Source organism: Solenopsis invicta, chromosome 5, assembly GCF_016802725.1.
Source record: "Solenopsis invicta isolate M01_SB chromosome 5, UNIL_Sinv_3.0, whole genome shotgun sequence".
Classification (NCBI taxonomy): domain Eukaryota; kingdom Metazoa; phylum Arthropoda; class Insecta; order Hymenoptera; family Formicidae; genus Solenopsis; species Solenopsis invicta.
In genome coordinates, this window is record NC_052668.1 from 25,317,971 (window position 1) to 25,333,849 (window position 15,879).

Sequence of the window (15,879 nt, forward strand, 5' to 3'; positions counted from 1 at the left end):
GGAAACCGTGCCTCCAGGTTTCGACGAGGCATTCTCTCGTCTGATTCTCAGTTTTACATCTTGCCGATTTTCCAAAGCAAGACGATCTTTCCCTTTTTTGTTTTTTGTAAGAGTTTTCTAATACTAATGCAGGTATGTACAATACGCGAATCGTCCAGTAGCGCGCATTCCCGACACCGAAATTGCATACCTCCGTGTATGCGCACATACGGGCTGGAAACAAACGAATAGGGTTGTTCGGGCGCCGTAAAGGGTCCGGTGGGACGAGGCGAGGAGATGCGGGGTCGAGAGGGGCTGGGGGTTTGCGGGGGAGGGGGGGAGGTTGTAGGGAGCAAAACGGTGGTGGATGGTGGTGCCGGTGACTCGGTCGCGCGAGAGAGCGAGGGGTTTGGGAAACGTAATCGCTCTAGCCCCGCGCGCCTCGACGAACTGCCCCCCTACATGCGTTTCGTCTCTCTCTCTCTCTCTCTCTCTCTCTCTCTCTCTCTCTTTTTCACCCTTCCCACGCCTCCGCTATTTATTGCTCGCACTCGGCCGGTTCACAACATAAATATGTTACACCTATGGCCGCACCTATATTGCACCGAGTCCGCGAATTCCTCCGCTGCTGTCCGGCCGAAGAAAGAACAACCGGACGGAGGAATTGGTGCTTTTGAGAATAAATTGGCTCATTCACGGAATAACGTGTTCGTGTATTATGAAGCAAAATGAGTTTAAAAATTTCGGCATTAATGGAAGCGGTAATTCTGCAAAGAGATGGATGAAACATATAGAACTTTCTTAGCGCGTAGAATATCGTGTGCAGGATACCTCAAATCTATCAACTTTTATCCAAATTTTTTGGACAACTAATAATTATCTTTTTGTTGGCAAAGAATGCGAGAAAGATTTGAGTTGCAAGCAATTAAAAATAAAAAATCTTTTAGAAACAAAACTTAAAAAGTCCACAACCATTTTGTTAAATTTTTTTGTTTAATTACAAATAAATTTTATTAGGATAGACTTGTGTAATCTGAAAATTAATTACGATAATATATAATTAAAGATTGTAACAAATGATACGTCTTTGACGTCTTCATTAAAGGAGAGACGCATCTTTAATTTTATACAGTTTTTGTTAAACTTAGTATAAATTCCAAAATATTTTCTCATGCTTTTTGTATATAATGCAACATTAAATATGGAAAATTATACACACAAAAATAAAAATAAATTAGTTTATAATTATGAAATTAGTTTACAAACTTCAGAATCTTGATTTTCAGAAAGAAAGAAAAATGAATTTTCCTGTGAAGAAATGAAGAAAATTCCTGTCTTTCTTTCTTGAATAAATAACAATTCTTTACTGATTAAATATATTGTCATAATGACTCATAATAGACTGTTGAATATTAGACTATTATAAACTATAATTATATATCTGATATAAAAAGAACTTGAGCATAGGAGGAAAAGTTTAGATGTTATCTCGTTCGTTATTTTGTTCCATTGTTCGGTATATATTTTCGCCTCGTTTTATGCAGAAAATTCCCTCAACTTTTTTTAAATACTTTCGTTACACCCTCAAGAAGTGGTTCTCTCAGGGTGTACGAACAGAGGGTGTCTGTTTGAAGGGTGGTAGCATCGAGGGTTAAGTTTCAAAGATAAAAGAAGGACCAACTGTTGAATATCGGCTCTCTTCCAGCCGACACCGACGCCTATTATACATCAAACTTTCTTACGTATACCGCATTATCTCAAATTCTCATTTACATGTACAGTATGATTTAATATAGTTCTATAAAAAACTTATTTTTATTAAAATTATATATTATCTAATATACAATTAATTTATAAGTACATTTCACACGATACTATTCATATTATATGCAAATAGGTCTTTTAAAACATTTATTAATTATTTAACTTCTTATACTTTTTTATTTTAGCATAAAATTATCAACATAATAGACTATAATACAATTGAATTCTAAAGAAATATCTTTTAAAATAAAAAAAGAAATGTTTTTTTAATTATTATATTTCATTAATATTAAAAATATTTTAATTTATTATAAATCACCAAAAGATTAATTAAATATTCCTTGTAGTTTATTTTTAATCTTATCACGCACGATATTTTTTACTATTATATAAAAAATGTTAAATTTCAAGCAAATGTTATTCGTATATGCTTCTACTCTTATAAATATTTTACTTTTAATGTGCAAATGTTAATTACGATCGACTGCCATCAGAAATTATGTTGAATATTTACATCTTTGATGACGCACAATAAAATGCAAATTAAAAGACGTCAAAATGTTTTTATCTAATCTTCTATCTATGTATAAAAACAATATGCTTTGATGCGGACAATATCAAGTAAACAATTTTCTTACCTTGTCCGTGACTTGTTGAAATCTTCGTCTTTGCGAATAATTCTTAATTATCGGCGAAGAAGAAAAGACGTCAATCTCAGCAGGCTTCTCGAAGCACAATTAAATCTTTCACGTCAAATTTTTCACAATAGTACAATATGACAACGCCTCGATCATTTATATAAAACGCGTCAAAGGTACAAAGAGCAATCAAAGGAGAACAAAAGAGAGAGAAGAGAAAGAGAGCAATGAGAGGATGAAGAGGGAAGGGAGTAGTCGAAAGAACGCGTTACAGAAGAAAGCTGTTCAAGGAGATCGCGCGAAAAGGAAACGGGAATCCTTCACGGTGAAGAGAGAGACACGTTCCTCGCTATCTCCGCCGGCGACAACACCGTCGTTTCGACCCCCTTTGCAAGCTCTCTCGAAAGCTCTCTCGCAAGCTCTCTCGCAAGCGCCCGTTCTCGCGCGCGCACCGGGCTCTCGCAGCTCCGCGAATGCACGTGCAACTCGGACGCGTGCCACGTGGTGTTTGGTCGGAGTGGCTCGGCTACGAAAGCCGGAGCCGGAGCAGCGAGCTTGCAAGCTGCCGGGCGCTTTCATTGGCCGATGGGTGGAAACTGCGCATGATTGCGGGTGTGGCCCGAGCTTGAGGGGCGGAATAAGCTCGGGTCGGTGATAGGACACCCCGAAAGGGGGCACGTCTACATGGGTGGGCCCCGGGTGCCCTGGTCGCCTCCTCGCCACCCCCTCGTGGCACGAAGCTTTTTCCTTAATCTCGTAACGAGCGCGAGAACTGCTCTCCCGTCCGAGCTTCGAACTTGCAAACTGGCTTCTTCCGCGTGAACGGGCGTGCTCTTTCGAGACGATGGAATGGCGGCATTCGAGTGTTCGTTACCGCGAAGGAAATCGTACGGCGAATACGAGGATTAAACCTCAAGTAGTAACGACAGTGTCATATCAGACACCGCGGCATAGTTGTAAGACACTTTGGCCAAAGCGTTTTCTGAGTGAAAAGTTACATGGAAAAATCGATAGAGCGAGATATTGAAAAGCGAAAGTTGCCGTTGCATTATCGATATTATATAATAATATTTTTTGTCACGTTCAGAATATTTACTGCATTAGGAAAATTAGCCAATGCAGATTTTTAAAATTTTCAATTGCGTAAATTGTTGAGATTGATTCGCGTAAAACGTAAAGGTAATTAGTTTAGCTATTTTCATTTTTTTAATTGGTAACGATAAAGAATTTTAACAGAGATTTTCAATGTAATGTGGTTCATGAAATAGATGACAAAAGTGTTTACTTGTAACTTTTATCTACAAAGTTTCTATTTATTAGCATTATTTACCTACACATACATATAGGACAGACACATATAAATGTATATATTCATGTTGTTTACGAAACATGAAAAATATTGTTTTATATAATATTAAAAAATGGCTCTATTAGCGTAAGAAAAAGTGCAAATATTGATTGCGACGGCGGTGCAAAATAGTTTTCTTTTTTAGCAACAGGTGGAAGACTGTCGAAGCGCATACCACCAAAAAACATATATATATATATATATATATATATATATATATATATATATATATATATGTACGTATATTGAGAAAGAAGGTGAGAGGATCTCGGAGGACGGAAAGGGAAGGGAGAGAGAAAGCGCCGATTTATTGAAGCGAAATTCTCGCCGGTGCATTCGAGCGGGTTCGGATACTTGTGCGATGTTCGTTCGATTGTTAACAAATGTGGACGATTCGCGGATAATTGACGGGGGGCTGCGAATCCGCGATGAAGCGAAAGTCTAATTACAATTAGCCGATAAATAAATCGGATCGGCTAAACAACCTGGTGAGTCGGTCGGAAATTCGATTCAGGGGACAAGGGTGATTCTCATCGTGCATTTACACGGTTTGTCTACCGATCGGTGTACTCGCCAATTTTACCCATTCACTCTCGGCGAGATGGTATTTACATTGAAACTGCGTGACGCAATGTATCATCGATTATGGCTTGGATTTTCGAGGTCGGCATTCCGTCGAGTTAAAGATGTTCTCGTCACGAACGGATTTCATTTGTTTGATAATTCGTGCCAAAAACCTATCGGTACCGAGTTTATTGATCCACTAATTAATTTATGATAACGACACAACTCAGCGCAATAATTGTATGCGATTATATAGTGATTTATCACACACACTTGCGTTCGTTAAATATTTGTAGGTATCTTTAAATATTAGAGAAAAAGATAATAATATGGCATCAATTTTAATCAATAACCTTGTTAATAACCAATATTTTACATTAAAATTTAAATGATTATATTCGTTGTTGTTTAATAGTTTCTAGATTCGAAGTTATAAAATATTTACTTAGGACGTGATTTATAAAAATGTGATAACATTACATAATGGGTGGAAGAGAAAACAGGATAGTAAGGATGTCTACTCCAAAAATAAATTAAAAAAATTGGTTTTGTTTAAAAAAAAATACAGTATATTGTTACAAAATTGTATATTTTTAATTTAACATCGTTAAAAATTTTTCTGATTTAGAATTTTCCTGCGTTTAGAAACATTAAAAATATTATTTTATCCTTGTTTAACATTAAACAATGAGCATAAAATGATATTGCTATTATTTCTAAATGTAGTCCTCTAGAGTGATAATCGATTTGTCGAAAAAATATTTTGAAATGTGGAAATCTCGTTAAGTAGCCATTTTTATTTTACAGCATTTTTTACTCGAGTTTATATTATATGATGATATTTTAAAAATAATGAAGATGTATGTATAATTAAATGTTAAAATGTACTTTGAAAAAATTTCGTTGAAAACTGCTGAGAAGTAAAAATGCTTTATAATAAACGTCGGCTGTTGTGTATTGACATAGTAGCTACACACACAACGGCAGGTTACTAAATAAATGATTCCATAAGAAATTGTTCGAATTTGTCACTTACACGAAGAAAACAATTTTTTTTTGAACTTAATAAATTTCAATGTATCCATACAATTTATTGGGAAATTTATTGGGAATGGTCTAAACAAACCAATGTTTAAATCAATAAGTACGATATTATTTTAATTTAAAACAATATATATTTTTGTCTTAAATAAATCATTTGTTTGAAACAAAAGATATATCCTCAATATATTTTGCCATTTTCATATAAAGAAATTATTTGTTTCATTGTTCGTATATTTATTGTAATAAAATAATATATTATTTAGTTGAAAGATATTACTTTAAATAATAGTGTTATTTCTATCAAATAATAAAGATTTTTTTTGTTTGGATCATTCCAAATAACAAATTTGTTTGGATACAATAAAATTTATTAAGTTTGAAAAAATCGTTCTCTCTCTCTCTCTCTCTCTCTCTCTCTGTCTGTGTGTGTGTGTGTGTAAAACTTTGTTGTTACTTTTTATGCATTTATGTGCGCATAATTTTTGTACTTTTCACACACTTAGATGTGTTTAATATTTATATAATTTAATACTGACATGTGTCAATATTAATAATTTAATATTGACACACGTCAGAGCGTGTAAAAAGTACAAAAATTACACCCATAAATTTAATTTAATGCATAAAAAATACAAATGCGTAAAAAATAATTACACATTTTACACAATTGGATTTGCAATGCAGTAGCCACAATAATGCTACCTTCTCTTCTACATAAATATACTTGTGAGATTGTATCTCACACAATTGCGCGCGTAAAACGGATATTTTTTAAAAATAAATTGTATTGCTAATTAGCTCGTGATCGTTGCTAAAGTTCGAATTTATTTATCGCAACAAAAATACGAACTTGTTTTCGAATCAAAATACGAATACAGTGATACACCCAAATGTGCATTAAGTTAGACAGCGACAGAAAAAATGAGAAATATTACATTTATTATTATAAAAATGATTGCAGTAGTCTTTCGTCTAAACTTAGAATGCCACATTCGTCAACGACAGATTAGCGTCTTATGCAAAGTTGAGAGGCCAGGTAGCTCATTTTAGTATTCCATCCACTAGACGCTCATACGTGAATGTTTAACGGTCCGTCGTCTCGGCGGCCGCCCAATTATATGACGTCAATTATTGATTAATTGCAATTATAACGCGAACGGTTTCGAGAGGGCCCGATACGGATATAACGATCGCCATTTCATAAATTCGCAATGACGTGAGAGAGCGGGCGAGCGCGCGGGCACCGCTCCGCGCCGGCCTCTGAGTGACGTGTCATTTATCGCATAACGCGAACGTTTATGCGCATTCGTGTCGCATAATTGCAATTAGAGCGGAATTCATTTACATCGACCGACATTCGATTTGTTCCGAGAGAAAGCCCGGGATTTACACGCGGCGCGGTGGACGCGCGCGGGCGCTCGTGTTAGTCGTGTCGGGATTTATTTCCGCGCGCGTCAATGCCGCCGCGACAGTTCCGCGATGTAAATAGGATTGGATTAGCCGTTACCGACCGCTCTCACGCGAACGAGAGGGAGAGAAAGAGAGAAAAGATGGGAGGGAAAGTACCCCTCGTTACGCGATAACGATGGGAGATAAACTGTCGAAAGAGCTACGACAAAAGAAATACGTTCGACAGCAGATACGCGATTCGATATAAAGAACGTAAGAGCGCAAGACAAAAACTCTCGTCCCGAAAGAATTAGGTTTTGATCTGATTTCCAAATCTCAGTTTTATTAGAGTTAAAATAGTTTTTATTGCTCATCTGTCTTTTGCTTTCAGAGTTCAATGATAAAAAAAGGGGGTAAGCTGGTCAATATAACAAATAATGTAAAGAGTTAAACAAACGAGCAAATTAATGATAGTATTATTTATTCGTTCATTTAAATATAAATTTAAATATAAATTATATATAAAACGGAAATTAACTAATAATATCGTGGGAAAAAGTTTCAACTTTACTCGATCTTTATCAGCTGCAAATATAAATTAAAATGAATAACGAATTGTGGGTCAAACAGATTTATTCGATTACACAATTAAAACGGAACAATAATAAAAATAAAATCACCGGGAACATATCACATTAAATAAATAAATAAAAAATCAAAATTATACGTAAATATAATCGAAAGTCAAAGAAATATTGATATCAGTTATATTAGTTTTTTTTTCTTTATTAAAATGGGTTGTGAAAAGCAACTTGTGATAAGTTCTTTCTTTTTTGCAACAGAGATTTCGACAAGCAGCCAAATTGGAAAAATAATCAATATGTCCAAATATATAATAATAAGAATAAAATCAAAAGTAGCAGTCACATAAGAATAAATAGAATGGGCTGAATAATGAAGTTGTCGAATACTGTGTCAAATTTTAAGTTTATTTTTTCAAGAAACAGATGTTGAAAAAACTTTAATTCTACGAAAGTTTTTAAATTTACATATATTTATAATATGTATATACTTATAAACTTTAAATTTACATAGGTTTACATAAGTTATATATATGATATATATATGTTAAATATAACTATTTAAAAAATACTATTTGAAAAATATGACTTTGTCATTTATTGTTCCATTTTGAAATTGAGCTTAAGAAAAGTCCCACATTTTTCGACGGACGTACGCAAGGGCTGTTAACGTATCAATGCTTTCGTTAGAGAAAGATGAATTTCGAAGCGTGGCTGAGAAATCTGTAACAAAGAGGACATTTAGCGCGCACTCCATATGTCCAAGGAGGATGATTGATGACCAGTATAAAACAGGAATTCGAGTTTACTGCGCGAAATAAAGTACTGCGTGCCGCGTTTCCAAATTGTTTCAGTCTCCGATTGCGAGACTATAACCCGACAGCGTATGCCAGTGCAATGCGAAATTTTATACCGATTTTTCCGAAAGCCGCACCATTCTACCGGCGCGTCGGGATTAAAAGATAATACCGGCGATCCAATTTAATCGCACGATTGACGGGTAAACAGACACCGCGCGACGTCGTCCTCCGTCCCTTCTCCACCCTTTCAGGACAAATCGTCCGTGGCGCGATGCCCTCGGACCCGGTAGAAAATATAATTCAGAGATATTTATAGCTGGATTACCGCTGGAATTGGGTATCTAATATACATGACCGAGCTACCGAGTCGCACGAGTTTTAATTGTCCTATCGAAAAGCCGGTCTTTCGAGAATATCGATCCGCGACGGCCGTGGAACGCGCGTGAATTATTATGAACGGCGATTTATAAATGACGACGACGCGATTGACACTTTCGCGGATGAGTGTCAGATGTGATTTTACGTCGCGAGCGCGCAATCATTGCAGACAGCACGCTGGACAAGAGTTTCTCAGCGGCTTTGGGGAAGGATTAGCCGCAATTGATAGCCACGAGAATGGAGGGACGTTCCCGAATTTGTTCGCCGTTCAAAGAGCGACCGTCCGGTGAATCTGAAGTTGCACTCTTGCTCGGATTAAATTAATATTTCCAAACACGTTGCAACTTTTGTAAGCAATTGTCCAACTATTTGTCTCAATCTCAACCCCAATAAAAGATTGCACGAAAGAAACAATTTTGCCAAAATACAGATCTAAAAATAGTTCTGTTAAATTATTAAAAAATTTATATTGGGCGTTTAAATTAATTATTAGAATGTTGAAATTTTTGGCACTTGTGTCGTTATGCTTGAATGCTTTGCGTAATAATTTTGATAATCCAACATGAAATTATTTTCTGATCTGTATCTAGCTAAACTTTAGATACTGCAGTAAAATTATTCTTTCAGCATAAATAATAATTCCTTGTGAAAACTTAGAACGATACTACGACGATAATAACGAATCATTGTAGGTAAATCGATATGTGTTTAATATAAATATAAATTTACGTAAAGATGCGTGTTTAGAAACATATAAACGGGTAAAATTGCGAAATTTTCAATATACTTTATTTGTGCTACACGTGATAAAATGTATTTTATCATTCGACATATTTGCTTTTGTTTTTACACTTAGGCTAAATCAATGTACAACGGTTTTAATGTGCATCAGTGCACAGTCCAATTAGATTCATTATAAGATTGCATTCTTCTATTTCGTAAATGCGCAATTTAAGAATGTTTTGTCTATACAATACGAGCTAAAATCGAAATTTACAAATTAAAGGCTTTTAGGTTTATTCTTTTTTATTTCTTAATCAACGACAAAAAATTTTGATCTCGAATGCTCGAATTTTGGTTTCAGAACCAACTGCAAAGAAAAAAACAACAAAAAATTTTGTTTATAATATATGATTTTTATTGAACAAAGATAACTATTTTTTGCTACAGTTTTAAATAAATAACTTTTAAACGAGTGAGCAGATCTAAATGAATTTTTGCACAAATATTTATTACAGTTTTATTAGCATATATAAAAACTTTGATGTAATTCATAATACCACTTCATTATCAAATTTGCGGATAAATACTGCAAAACAAACGCAAATTTATATATAAGAATCAAGAATAAAAAAATATTAAATAACTTTTAAATAAGAGAATTGTGTCTGAATTTTATATACTTAAACGTAATGATACAATAATCCATGGAATTTTTTTATATTTTTGATAATGTTTTGAGATATGACACGTAAATCCTTGCGTGTACATTTCAACCCTAATTCGGGTTCTCTTCAGTGCATATTTTGATGAAGTTTTTTAAATCTTTGTTCTATTCCCGTTAGAGTGTGTCACATCGTTAAATGTCATCGTGACAATTTAACGGGAGTGGAATAAAGATTTAAAAAATTTCACCAAATTATGCACTGAGGAGAACTCGAATTATAATTCAAATGTATACGTATTTAAATAATGTATACGTATTGATTAGTATAATATACGCTCAACAATTCGTGTAAAAATAACAGTGTTGGCTTAACTGTGCAATTTTATTAACTAAATTTAATTGTTATTATTGCTTTATTTGATATTATTTATAAAATTGCTTTGTCGCTCAACGATTTATCGAACGGGTCGAAGAGAGAGGTCAAAATTTTTTCGTTCTCGAATTTCCAACTTTTTCGATATTCCCTTGGTTACTTGGAATGGGAGTTCTCCCGTTCAAAAACTCGAGGTTCATCCCGAAGCGACCGTCATGTCGCGACCGGTCCGCGACCGGCGCGGCGCGGCGGGTAAGCCGAAGCACAGAACGTGCCGAATGCGAAATTAATTGGAGCCAGCCGGCGCGGCGTGCGGCCTCACCGCGGCGGGCGCGCAGGGTAATTTTGATCCGGATCCGGGAGTTTGTGTGCCGGGACGGTGTTCGGTGTCCAGCGTCCGCCGCCGCGTCGGACTGTCCGTCCAACGCGCTCGGCGCGGTTAGTGCCGGTCCAGATGTCGCCACGGGCGTGACGTCACCGGTTAACTACCCTCTCGTGGCTGGCACTACTACCACCACCACGACCGTCACCACCATCGCCACCACCACCACGCCGGAGCGCCTTCGCCCGCTCTCGTCCGACGGACACGATATGCGGGGATGATTCTGATTAATTACCGATAGTTACACAAGCTGACGCCGCTCTCCCGTTGACAACCCTCCACGGTATCGCCGGTTACCCCTTTCCAACCCTTTCCCACCGTTATGTGAGAATCGCTTTTTTTTAAATCGATCCTGATACCTCGTCGTAAGGTCTCCGTTGCGTTTTGTATTTTGATATTCTTTACGAAATTGATTTTACGTGGATAATTTGCGAAATAAGCACGAGAACTTTTCAACTCTTATCCTCTTATGGACAGAGAGAAAAATAAGCAGTTATTTTTTATCATACGTGTTACCGCTCTGTATTATATGTATATGAGTCGTATTAAGTTTCTTCGAATGAAATGCGAGCCAGATAACGCATCTAGCCACGCGAGACCGCTATAATATATCACCTCATGATATTCTGTGATTCTCTCTACTGTACCGTGCGTAACAATAACGCGGCGATTTATTAGAAGCGTCATATATCGGATGGATCAAACAATCCGTTTACGTCTGATGTAGATTTTTCGTTGCGTGTCGCGCGTACCCCTGCAACGTTCATTTATCGATTCGCCGAGGCTTAATTCATTTCGAGGGTCGCGGCGACGAGGGGGAGGGCAGAGGGGGGAGGGGAGGGAAGGATTGTTATTCGAGAAGGGATGAAACGATGCGAGCAACAGTGCCCCTCTCTGCCGGTCCTGATTCCCTCGTTGTCCCCCGCCGTTTTCCGCCCCCGCGCTCCGGCGGCGTCTCTCTTGCAACCAGCCCCGCGTGAGGCGCATCGGGCCGTGGCCGGGCGATCGGACCGCCAATATTTGGCAATTACGAAATATGAGTTTACATTTAATAATTGCGGTAAACACCGGCGGACGCGTCGAGTGGCCACAGGGGGTGAGTCCGGCGAGATACGGTCGCGACCGCGCGCCCCGCGCGCTCGGGATAAATTCCGATTTACTCCCCCCCCTCCCTTGCTCGCCCGCCCTTTTGCACGAAACGGTATACATTATTATCATAGACGGTTGTGCTGTTGCACCTTACCGGGCGCCCCGGCTCACGCGAGACACCCCTCTCGCTTTCCCGTCAACCCCTGTGCACTTTTGTCACACTCGGTGAGACAAATCCGATTTTACTCCCGTTTTACAGTATTTTACTTATAGGGAAGCGAGATGTCCGTGTTAATTAGCAAGCTAACATGTCTATAAGAAATATTATTTATTTATATTAATATATAATACTATTAATCAGATCAAATGCCTTTGATAAATACGTACTTTTTTTTACAAAATATATTTGTTGTATATTAAATGCATTTATATAGTTTTACGATTGATCAGCAAAAATATTTCTCATTTTTATATATAATTTTTATTTTTACATATGAAACTACAATTAAGCACGTGCATATCTCTTCTCTATTCAGTAAAATTTTGAACTTTTGAAAGTTCTCTCTTCTGTAATCTTCTTCTCTCTTCGGAATTTTTCTTCATGTTTTGATTATACATTACCAGCTAAAGTTATCAAAATCAAAAACTGCAGGATTCTTATATTTATCATTTTTTTTTTCTATTCAATGACACAAAAAATTTTGGTCTTAAAAACGATTTTTAGCTGAAATTTCAACTATAAAAAAGAAAACAAAAAAATTTGATTTATAATTGTTTATGCAGCAAAAGAGATCTATTTTACTATAGTTTTTGATAATTAACTGTTAAACGAGTAAGTAAATTAGTGCAAATAAACTTTTGTACAAATATTTATTAAAGTTTCATTAGCATATGCACTGAAAATTTTTTTTTAGATTTAAGTAAATGTATTTATTTTAACAACGTTTTTTTCTTGATGAAAAAATATTTCCCAAGTTTAAAAATAAATTATTTTATACTGACTAATATTTTTTCATGATTTAAATAAATATCAGTCAGTATAAAATAATTTATTTTTAAACTTGGAAATATTTTTTTCATCAAGAAAAAACGTTGTTAAAATAAATGCATTTGCTTAAACTTAAAAAAAAATTAATTGAACATAAGAAATTTATTTTCTCAATGTAAAAAAATGATTTAAATCAAAGTGTTATTTTCTCGTAAAATTTGCAAATAACTAATGTGAAATGCGATTTTACATAAGAATCAACAGCAAATAAAAAATTAAGTAAACTTGAAAAGCCAATAACAGAATTATACTTAAATTTTACATAAATACTGAAATGTAATAATAATAGAACAAGTTATGAAAATTTTAAATGTTTGATATACTTTAAAATGTGATATGCAGAACTTTTAAGAAGAATTCTGTCAACATACGACAGACTACACTCGTTACAAAAGAATTTACAATATTCAACTACATGTAATTTTGAGTGAAACTACTAACAAAATCAATCTCGCGTGATGCGAAATCTGCACCTACAGGGGCATTGTCGCGGTTGCGAATAAAGACGAGGAGAGCAGCGCGTCTACGAAATAATTCGATTAATGCGAACTATCGCGAACTCGCGGGGCACTGCGCTAAACAAAGACAAGAACAAGGTAGCAGTTAGGGTTGACGTCGCGAGTTGGATGACGCGGGGAGAGAGGGAGACCATCGCGCGACAAGCCATTAATGACGATATGATCGATATTAGCAAATATTTCCCACGGGGCGTCACACCGCGCGACAGGCCCGTACCTCGCGATCGTATTTGTGATCGGCGACCGGTTATCGGCGGCGACATTTATTCAAATGTAATATCTCGCCTTCGAACGAAGATTACCTGCCCGGGAAATGTGTCCCACAGGTATACCCATCCTTCTTCCTCCGAATCACCCTTCTCGCCCTGATCTCGTTGTCACTCCACGAGAAGCCCTTCGTCTACGGCGTGTACGCATATGTAAAGGGGATATTAATCAAAAGTTCTGTTATTAATCAAAAGTTATGTGTTCGATCTTCCAAGATTAAAAGTAAGGTAATCGAATACAAAGAGAATGTATGGTCGCTGTAAAGATAGCAAAATTCAGCCTCGAAACCATATCTGCGTACTGTTTCATACTTATTTCACAAGATGTGATAACCACAAAAAGTTTTAAATATTTTTAAACGTTTCTGAAAAGATCTTTTAAAAAATCCAATTTCTTTGTATTCAATCATTGTTATTACGATTTGTATTTTTTACGCAAATAATCATACAATTTAACAAAACAAAATATTGAAGCGCCGATTATTCCTAAATCTATGTTTTTAACCAAATTAAAATATCATATGCTTGTCAAATTTAAAAACACTGGACGATCATACTGATATTATTTAACGCAAAATACAAATAAGGCTTGTTTTCTATTCCTGCACTAGACTGCACCGGAACGTTCCTTCTTGCTTTTACTAACTTTCAAATATATATCTATTTCATTTTAAGTGCACACTAATTCAGGGAGTTCAGGAACAGAAAACAAACGGATTGTTTATGTACTTTTTATCGAAAAACACAAACGTTTTGACTTTACATTTGGGCCATCTTCAGTGTCGTTATAATTTAAAATTGACGCCAATTAATTATACAGTATATTATACGCATTATACAGTATATTATACCATATTTTTAAATTAATATTAAAAAAAAATGAATATTTTTGCAAAGCCTTTCGCACACAGAAAAAAATTTAGTATCAAATCAACAATTTATTGTTTCATATATAAGCAAGAATATAAATCTTCTTGGAAAAATTTATAATCTTAAACAGACATAATTTGCTTATATAAAAAAATTTTTTTCTCTTTATGTAAGCAAGTTATGTCTGTTTAAGGTTATAAATTTTTCCAAGAAAATTTTACATTCTTCCTTATATATGAAACAATGAATTTTGTTGATTCAATATTAATTTTTTTTCTGTGCACACAATATTCTGTGTAACACAATATTTCCAATTGTAAAATATAGATGATTTGGAGAGGAACAAGCTCTTCAATTGCTTCTTCCGAGTATTCATTTCTCTCTGTTCAATTTTACGCACGCACGCACGCACGCACGCACGCATGGCGCGGCGCTTGCCAGCTCGCTCATTCGTCTCGCCAATCCCCTTCTAGTTAGTGTCCGACAGTAGTTGAAAAAGTTCTCAGCCCGCTCTCTCGGCGCAAGCTGTTCCACGCAAGGCACTCGCGCCTTTTTCCAATTTCTTAAAGAGCCGCGACAATTTATGTGAAGCCCGTTCATAAAGTACGGCAACTCCCTCTCTTCTGCTCCTCGACGCCCTTGCGGGCCGCAGCGAACCCGGAGGGAGCCACCCCCGGTCTCTCTCGGCGGAGTTCTTAAAAGTTACTTCGACTCGTGTTTCTCGATACTTATTAGCTTTCTTCGGCACAGAGCCGACGACAAAAGGCGCAATCACGCGAATCACGCGAGTACACGTGTACGCGCGCGTGCGAAGGAAACTTTGCTAATATGTTAGTGCCCGAGTCACATGCGTCTTCAACATTTTCATTCACAGGAAGGTGCAAATGATAGAAAGAAAGGGTTATCGAGTAGCTGCTCCATTGTTTCAAATCCGAAGCGCGAATGGGGACGACACGTGTCAGCCGGAGCAACATCTTTTTGACGCGATTGATACGACGCAAGTCATTATTTTTTATTTATCCGATTTCCAAGAATCGGATAAACGACAAGACGCACCCAATCTTGGGAATGATGCCGTGATCGTATGTGGATACTTTAGGAAATTGATTAGAGGGGTTGCGGGAGGGTGGTAAGAGGGAGGCTAGCTAGTTTATTACGCCTCCGCGACATGGCAGCACCCGTGCCACGACGGAGAGGAACTCCGTCTCCGAGTGTAAGGGGTGAGTTTCTTGAAACTCAACCCCTTTATACTACACCGTGACGTAACAATACGCAAAAGTTTCCGAAACGTACGATGACTTAATTATCATTGTAATTCATCTGCGTCCCCTTTTATTTACAATATCTCTGTTCTTTACATTAAAAAAAAACAAAAACCATTTTATTATGTATCAGCGTTGCTCCTGTTACGCCAAGGAAATGAGAAACAACGTAAATAAATTTAGCACTCATGCGTAATTC

At 36.5% G+C, this 15,879-nt stretch overlaps 1 protein-coding gene and 1 long non-coding RNA gene across 8 annotated transcripts in view; one reads left to right on the forward strand and one right to left on the reverse strand.

The window, feature by feature from the left end:
- Positions 1-2,928, reverse strand: part of LOC105195274 (LIM domain only protein 3) — a 102,115-nt gene extending 99,187 nt beyond the window's left edge. For 3 of the 4 annotated variants that reach the window (XR_005574776.1, XR_005574775.1, XM_011160642.3), the window contains exon 1: positions 2,382-2,928. The gene's annotated coding sequence lies outside the window, so the exon portion shown is untranslated. The remainder of the gene's footprint in view (positions 1-2,381) is intronic. The other variant, XM_011160641.3, reaches the window with a different exon arrangement.
- Positions 1-15,879, forward strand: part of LOC105195275 — a 287,417-nt gene that overhangs the window by 130,749 nt on the left and 140,789 nt on the right. The window lies entirely within an intron of this gene.